Below are 9,118 nucleotides of genomic sequence, written 5' to 3' on the forward strand. Positions count from 1 at the left end.
CTCGTGGCCCCGCCCTCGGCCCGGGGCTGCTCTGTTCAATGGCATCTTTACTCAGCAGCCCTACTTGCCACCAACGTCCCGCCACCAGGTGCTCGCCCACAGGCCTCAGGACGCAGGCCCCGCCACACACTTGATGGTCTGCTGGCCGGGGCGGGGGGCGGGGGGGGTCCGGGCGCCAAATCACCCTGGATATGAAAGCCCTTTGAGCACACAGCCCACCCCCTGCCCCTCTGGCCTGCAGACCCGGACCCGAGTCTCACCAAAGCAAACTCTGCCCAACCCCAGCTCTGCCTCGACGCCCCTCCTCGGGCTGGCACAACAGCTCCCTCCCCTGGCTCTCCAGGCCTCTCCCTCTCCCTGCTGCCCAGGGTGGGGGGTGGGGGGGGTCTTCCCCAGCACCGCGACCGGTGTCCGGAGCCGTGCCTCAGTGTGCCCCCCCCACCCCGTGCCACACCACTGGACAGTGCGTCCTGTCCCCTCCAGAATACGGGGACTGCAGGCAAAGATGAGACATCTCGGCGTGGTGCCCCCAGCAGGACCTGGTGCTCGGAGACGGTCCGGTCCGTGGTGACCTGCCGCGTGGCCAGGACCCCAGGTGCTGGGGACACTCAGGCGCCTCCTCGCCAGCAGGCTCTGTGGGTTCTGCTCCTCTGTCACCTTCTCAGTTGTGCTGTGGCGTTTCGCCACTGGGGTGACGCTCAATTCATAGAAGTGATTTAGAAGGAATATGTTTTCGATTTTCTGAACAGTTTAAATCAAACTAAAACGATCTGCTCTTTTAAACTTGGGGGTAAGATTCCATGAAAATTCTGCACTGATGTTATCTGTCTACAGCAGGGACAACTCTTTGGAAGTTTTCTCCATTCCCTTTATGAATATCAGTCCACTTCAATCTTCTATCCCTTCCCAAATCAGTTTTGCTAGATTATATTTCCTAGCAAATGATCTATTTGGTTCAGATTTTCAAGTCTATTTACATAGAATTAGGCAAAGTAATTTTGGTTACTTTTTTTTTTTTTTTTTANATTAGGCAAAGTAATTTTGGTTACTTTTTTTTTTTTTTTAATTGTGAGAGCGCATGCACAAGCAGGGAGGGGCAAGGGAGAAGGAGAGAGAGAGAATCCCAAGCAGGCTCCATGCTGTCGGCACAGAACCTGACACTGGGCTCAAACTCACAAACCGTGAGATCATGACTTGAAACGAAATCAAAAGTAGGACACCTAACTGAGGCAGCCAGGGGGCCCCTGATTGTGGTTTTTACAATCTCTCCTCTCCCCTTGCCTGTTTCCCCTTTTTCATTTCTTAGTCTGCATTTTTTTTTCTTCTTGTTCTGCTTTTCCTTCTCCCTTTGTTAATAGTTGATAGATGTGGGGCACCCGGGTAGCTCAGTCGGTTAAGCATCCGACTTTGGCTCAGGTCATGATCTCACGGTCCAGGAGTTCAAGCCCTGCGTTGGGTTGTGCTGACAGCTCAGAGCTCAGAGCCTGGAGCCTGTTTGGAATTCTGTGTCTCCCTCTCTCTCTGCCCCTCCCTGGATCTCACTATCTCTCTCTCAAAAATAAACATACATTTAAAAAAATAAATTTAATAGTCGATAGACGTACTGCTAACTCCTATCTCCTCTTATCTGTATCATTTCCTCCGTCTCCCTGTATTTTGCTGTTCTTTTTCCTTATTGATCAGGATGTCTGATTTACTTATTTTTATTTCTTCTGTTTCTTCCCCTAAGTAGTCACTTTGGCTCCTCCCTCTGAGCACTGTGCCAGCTGCAGCCTGCCACGCTCATGTCCCCGTCCACTTGGTTTCTCCCCAGGAGCTGTCGAGAGATTTTTAAGAAATTATTGGAGGGGTAGCAGCTTTTTCTTGTATTAGTATAATTATTCTTTGCTGTAATTTGAGACTGTTAGTGTTGCCTGTGGTGCTTTTGTTTAGTTTATGGAGATTTTACAGTGAATTAGCGTTTGTGGACATCTGTCATTGTGACCATCCCGGGAGTATCTGAAAGGCTGTATTTTCCGCTCTTGGTAAGCGCACCAGACCTGAACGGGTAATTGTGTTACTTCAGCGTTTCGAGCGTCCCCTCCATTGTGCAGGCGTCGGCTGTGTCTCTGCTGACAATGTGCTTGTTGTCCTAAGAGGCCTTTCTTTTTCTCACCCAGGGCTCGTGTCCCCGAAGTCAGCGGCGACAGGTACCGCGGGCGCACGGCCCGGAACTTCTTTCTTTGCATTCACATCGTTTCCTTGCAAACCTTTTGGCGGTGAGCCGATCAGCATCACATCTTCACGAAGTGTGTTTCTTATACACATTCCCGAGTTCAGGCTCGCTTTGTTGTCCCAGTGGAAACTCTCCGTCTTTGATATGGGAGTCAGACGGGTTATCGGTTCCGGGGCGATGTTGACTCTTGGTCCTATGAAGTTCTTTGTGTTTGTTTCGCTTTTTATAGCTTTGAAAGACCTTTCACTTTGGTTTTCTTTGATGCGTTTTTTTCAATTCTTTGGAATTTGTTTTTGCACCTTCTTAAGGCTTTGTCCTATTTCATTTCCTTGTCTTTTATTATGCCTCTCAGTGTGTGAAATTTTAGGGCTGTTTATTCTTCCATACACTGCTTCTAATTTTATTTCTGTGATGTCTTGTTTCTCTGCCACTTTTTCTCTGATATTTAAAGTCATCTCTATGTGCAGCGTGTGGCTCAAACCCAGCACCCCAAGATCAGGAGTTGCACACTCCACCCACTGAGACAGCCGGGCATCCTTTGTCTGGTATTTTTCAATCCTTCTCTTGACTCACTAACTCCTCAATAAGGTCATTTTTATACTTTGGGCTTTCTTTTATAAAGGTGATTGCTTTTCTTTTCTTTTCCTTCCTTGTATCATGTGATATTATTACAGACTTCACGCTAATTCCCGTTACGAAACTCATTTAAGAACAGGGATTTCCTGGCATAGGTATTTGCACAAGCGTCACCGAAACAGGATGAAACAAGACTTCACTTCAGAGCAGTAGGACTTTCCTTATTACCCAGGATTGGTCATATAACCTGTAGCTTTTATATGCCTGAGCCAGAGAGAAAAGGCGGCTGTAGGAATGTTCCCAAAGCAACGTCTCCCTCACCCCAGGCCCCAACACCGCGTTCCCCCAAGTGTGGCTTGCTGAGCCTCATTCCCACATCACACTCCGCTTCCCAGAACCAAACTTCCACACAGGCTCTGGCTGCTGAACTACCCAGCCTATTCTTCTCACGAGCACAAAGTCTGTATTTGCACCTTGGAGAAAGGGACTTCTCAGTCCCCCCATAGATCTACGACCAAGGATCTCCCCTCCTCACTTCATTTTGCTCTCTGCCCACCTACTACATGCGTGGGACATCAATGCCTCCGAGTTACAGCTAAGATAGTTCTGTTTATTTTCCTAGTCGGCTTTGGCACTTTTCGAAAGAAGGAATGCCAGCTTTATGCTGACATCTTCAAGTTGGATTAAATCTCTTAATAAAATTCCCTTTCTGCTTAGATCAACAGAGTTGTCACCTGCAGTTTGCAGCAAACCCCTGATTGATGTAGAAATCGGCGCCAGGGGCAGTGGCANCCCTCCTCACTTCATTTTGCTCTCTGCCCACCTACTACATGCGTGGGACATCAATGCCTCCGAGTTACAGCTAAGATAGTTCTGTTTATTTTCCTAGTCGGCTTTGGCACTTTTCGAAAGAAGGAATGCCAGCTTTATGCTGACATCTTCAAGTTGGATTAAATCTCTTAATAAAATTCCCTTTCTGCTTAGATCAACAGAGTTGTCACCTGCAGTTTGCAGCAAACCCCTGATTGATGTAGAAATCGGCGCCAGGGGCAGTGGCAGGTGGCATCTGCTCAGGAGGCACTGGGTTCTTTGAAACATCCTGGCTCTTCCTGGGGCACCTGGGTGGCTCAGTCAGTTAAGCTTCTGACTCCAGCTCAGGTCATGATCTCACGGTTCGTGGGTTCGAGCCCCGTGTTGGGCTCTGTGCTGACAGCTCGGAGCCTGGAGCTGCTTCGGGTTCTGTGTCTCCTCTCTCTGCCCCTCCCCCGCTCACGCTTTGTCTCTCTCTCACACATACAAATATATACCAATGTTAAAAACATTAAAACAAAACACAACATCCTGGCTCCTCCTTGAGGCATTGAGTGGGCTGCACTCTGGCCCCCCTGGAAATTAGCGGCAGCCACATGACCTGCTTTGACCAGTGGAAGGTGAGAAGGCGTGGCACTTCCAGACAAAAGTTTTCAGATCCAATGTTTTGTAGGCTTGTTTTCTTAACTGATAAACTTTACCCTCGAGAGCAGTCAGGTTCACAGCAGAACTGCAAGGAGCCGGTGTCCTCATCCCCAAGGCCATCTTGCCTTCTGGTCTCTAGGCCTATAAGCAGAGTCGGACCCCAACAGGCCCCAAGCACCCAGTTACAAGGCGAAAGTAGGAAGGTTCAACTCACTGCGTGAACAGAAATATTTGCTGTTTTGTATCGGAGAAGAGCAGGGACATACGTGGGAANAGGTCATGATCTCACGGTTCGTGGGTTCGAGCCCCGTGTTGGGCTCTGTGCTGACAGCTCGGAGCCTGGAGCTGCTTCGGGTTCTGTGTCTCCTCTCTCTGCCCCTCCCCCGCTCACGCTTTGTCTCTCTCTCACACATACAAATATATACCAATGTTAAAAACATTAAAACAAAACACAACATCCTGGCTCCTCCTTGAGGCATTGAGTGGGCTGCACTCTGGCCCCCCTGGAAATTAGCGGCAGCCACATGACCTGCTTTGACCAGTGGAAGGTGAGAAGGCGTGGCACTTCCAGACAAAAGTTTTCAGATCCAATGTTTTGTAGGCTTGTTTTCTTAACTGATAAACTTTACCCTCGAGAGCAGTCAGGTTCACAGCAGAACTGCAAGGAGCCGGTGTCCTCATCCCCAAGGCCATCTTGCCTTCTGGTCTCTAGGCCTATAAGCAGAGTCGGACCCCAACAGGCCCCAAGCACCCAGTTACAAGGCGAAAGTAGGAAGGTTCAACTCACTGCGTGAACAGAAATATTTGCTGTTTTGTATCGGAGAAGAGCAGGGACATACGTGGGAATAGGTCCTGGAGGTGCTTGGCCAGGAAGGAGGGATGCCGTCGCCGTGCACTGAACTGAACATTCTCAGACACTTGGACTGAGCGGACGTGTGGGGCTACCTTGGCCAGCAAAACAGCAACAGCCGCAACAAACTGCGTGTAGCTTTTATTTTTTTTATCAGATGTATTAATGAGTATCAAAGTATAGAACGAGAAGACAAAGGACTTTCTGGTGGTTCTGTGAAAACACATAGGGAGTGTAGGCAGCTCCAAGGGGTGCCAGGAGGTCACAGCCGATTTTGTCCCCCACGGTCCTCTGGGGGATCATGGCTCCGTTCTCATCCTGCTACCACGCTCCACAGCCTTGACACCAGAACACTTGACATTTTGGCAATTGTCTTCACTCACCCTTTGGGACTTACGACATGCTCTCCAGAAAGAACTCCACAGGACCAATCTCAGATTGGCTTCCATTTGGACTCAAGAGCCAACGGGCTAGCTAGGGAACTAGGAAGCATTCGGTGACTTCCTCTTTGCTCAGCCAAAATCCATAGTCCCCGGAGGTCCACACTAAGGTAAGTGAAGCTTCTGGAAATTCCCTGGACCCAGCAGAGAGAAGACACCCCCACGGAGAGGTAGACTTGCTAGAAGGGCCTTACTTACCATGTTACCCGCTCACCCACCCAAAAGGTTGTCTAGGAAGGATCCAGAAGGCTCACCTTTGCCACATGCAGAGGTCAGGCATTTTGGAAACGCAGCACATGGAACCAGAACTAAGCTCAGGGCCGACACAGGTGTCAAGACCCAATTACAGAGAACACGCGAGAGGGGCCATGTGTGCAAGGCTCCCATGACACGCTCTCTGCCAGGCTAGCGCAGGGAACTGGCAAGCCGAGCCCCCAGGGTCTGGAGACAGACCTCTGCACCCCCCCAACCCCCACCCCGCCAGGTCCAGTGAACAGAAGCCTCACTTGAGCTGCCTGATCGGGCACAGCTCCTCAATGAACTTCTAAATGTCCGTCGGTTCAAGTCCTGGGGCCCCGGGACAGGAGGGAAGGCAGGCTGTGCCCCTTCCCAGCCTCACCAAAAGGACCAGTGGCAAAAGGAGACTAATGCTGAGCTTAAAAATAAAACCACCAGAGAGCACCTGGGTGGCTCACTCAGTTGAGCATCTGACTTCAGTTCAGGTCATGATCTCTCGGTTTATGGGTTCAAGCCCCGTGTCAGGCTCTGTGCTGACAGCTTGGAGCTTGGAGCCTGTGTGATTTGGTGTCTCCCTCTCTCTGCTCCTCCCCTGCTCATACTCTCTCTCCCTCAAAAATAAACACTTAAAACAATAAAACCACCAGTAACCTTACCAACAAAATGGGTTTATTCAGGAAGTGTAGAGAATTGCAATTTGGGACGTGAAACCAGGACAAAGCCACAGGCAGGTCCAACACAGAAGAGCATTATCTTATGAGGAGGAAGTTGGGAGGGGCTGTCCTGATCCAGAGATTCAAAGTTCAGGACGAGGGCAGTTTCTCGCTGGCTGAGCTGCCAAATGTCTCACAGGAGGTGCAGCGTCCTTCCCTGTTGAGCCTGCGGTCCTGAGGCTCTCCTGCCGAGGACGCTCCTGCCGGGTGACAATTCCTCCCACAACGGGCTCCAGGCGGCACAGTGCACGAGCACGCTGCTTTCTGGCCTCCTGAGTCCACTTCAGTAAGTTTCTCCCTTTATTCCTTTTCCCACCAGCATGACCTTCGGGAGTTCCTGGGTAGGCGTTCCACTTGGGGCAACCTTCATCCAATCCCCTCCACCCCAGGAGGGGGACTTTCCCTTCCGGAGGCTTCCACCACTTGGTTCTGTTAACGTTCCTGACGTTAGGCCCTTGGAAGTTTTCTCCGGAAGCACCAACGCCCAACAGGGGTCTCCCAGGCCTCCCAGACTCATCCTGGGTGTTTCCCTTTCCTTCCCTCTTGCTCCCGTCACATCACCCACTATTGTCCCTGGGCCAGCTGCTCCTGCTGTCACCTGCCCCAGGACACACTCTCGGCACGGACACTTGGGAGTCAGGCTCCGTCCCCCACAACCACCCCTGAACACCCCCCTGCTGGCTGATATAACCAGAAGCCTGTCGCCTGACGATTACGGCGAGCTGAAGGAAGAGGGCATTGCCTACAGGGCCTCTTTATCATCGACGGCAAGGGTGTTCTTCCCCAGGTCACGGTCAATGATCTGCCTGTGGGGCGCTCGCTGGACGAAGCTCTGAGGCTGGTCCGGGACTTCCGGTACGTGGATGGGCATGAAAACTGTCCCACAGGCTGGAAGCCAGGCAGTGACACAATCAAACCCAACGTGGGTGACAGCAAGGAACACTTCTTCACACACAACCAGACTGGCAGACAAGGGTAAAGCTGGAGCTGCTGCCCCACCCCCCCACACCCCTGCCTGGATACTCTTGTTCATCCAGGAAAGGCCAGACCTGCCCCTTTAAACTCTGTGGTCCCTGCGCTTGCAGAGCTTGGCCAAGGCCTTCTCCCACTCGGCTGGGAGCCGGTGACTGGGGAGCCCCTTCCTGGAGCCCACCTGGCCGGGCACAGGCCTAGAGGTGACCAACCAACATCAGGACACACATGAAAAACAAAATAAATCAAAGCAGAAACTTGAGAGTGTTCTTAAACTCCCAAACGTGACACTCCGACCACCTCTGGGCTTTAACAACGAAACCGACCGTGGCCCAGAAGCCACAGCTGGTGGGGCACCGACTCCGTAGAACGGAAAACATTTTTTACAGACCAGATGCTCAGTTCTCGTTGCTGCTTCAGATGTGCGCAGGGTGTGCGTTTCCAGACGCACTGCTGGGTGTCCCTAGATCAAGCTCACGACTCTCCTCCAGACCTTCGGTATCTGCCTGAGTTCTGCCCGCTGTTTCCAGGCCTAGGAAGGGAGTCTGAAATCTCCCGCTCTGGGCAGACCTGAAGCTCCAGTCCCGGGGTTGTCAGAGCCCCTCTGTCAGGTGGGGCCGCTCTTCACCCGTCACGGTGCCGTCTGTTCTTAAGTCGGCTCTGCCCAGTTCCACCCCACCAGCCTTTCCGTTAGTCTGTTATGTGTGCTCTTTTACGTTTATTTTGAAAGAGACAGACAAGGGCACCTGGGTGGCTTATTCAGTTAAGCGTCCGACTTCACCTCAGGTCACGATCTCACGGTTCGTGGGTTGGAGCCTGTTTTGGACTCTGTGTCTCCCTCTCTCTCTGACCCTCCCCTGCTCATGCTGTCTCTCTCTCAGGAAAAAAAAAAAAAAAAAAAATGTGGACTAGAGGAGAAAATGACAATGTAAATGGAAAGAGAATGGTGTAGGGAACANAACAGACAAACACACACCACAAGCAGAGGAAGAGGAGACAGAACCCCAGGAAGGCTCCACGCTGCCAGCGCGGAGCCTCACTTGAGGCTAGAACTCACAAACCAGGATTTCATAACCTGAGCCAAAATCGAAAGTTGGACACTTAGCTCCGTCATGAGCCGCCCAGGTGCCCTTTTGCGGTCTGTTTCCTAACTGGAGCTCCGGTCAGAAGAGTTTTATCAACAGCTTTGCCGAACATGACCTATGTGCCATGACCTGCCTTCCCCCCACCCCCACATCTTGCGCGTCTGCACCTGTTCTGCCCACCCGCAAGGGTGCGTAGAGTCCGGCGGCTGTACCAGGCACCTTTCATTTCCCTCGTGGAGTCCAGGCTGCAATTCTTCCTTCATCTCCCTGCTCACCCATCTCTGCCTCTAGCCTTGTGTGCGCATCTTCCAGCGGGCACCTTCAGACTTTCAACGTGTGTGTTCATCTAAGCGCTCGCTTTTGCCCCTCTTACAAGTAAATTCTGGAAAGTTCCCTTCCGGCCACACCCGAGGGCAGCTCTACCTTCTGCCGATCACCGGAGGCCGATTCCACCTCTGGCTTGGGCTACAGGGGTTCAAGTTCCCTGCCGTCCAGGTGAGTAGTGCACTGACACAGGCAGCCCCCCCAAGGCCATCCCCTCCCTGCTCCTGTGAGCCCTGGAGGTGCCCCCCCCC

The sequence above is a fragment of the Crocuta crocuta genome, unplaced genomic scaffold (assembly GCF_008692635.1).
Source record: "Crocuta crocuta isolate KB4526 unplaced genomic scaffold, BGI_CrCroc_1.0 scaffold458, whole genome shotgun sequence".
NCBI classification, from domain to species: Eukaryota; Metazoa; Chordata; class Mammalia; order Carnivora; family Hyaenidae; genus Crocuta; species Crocuta crocuta.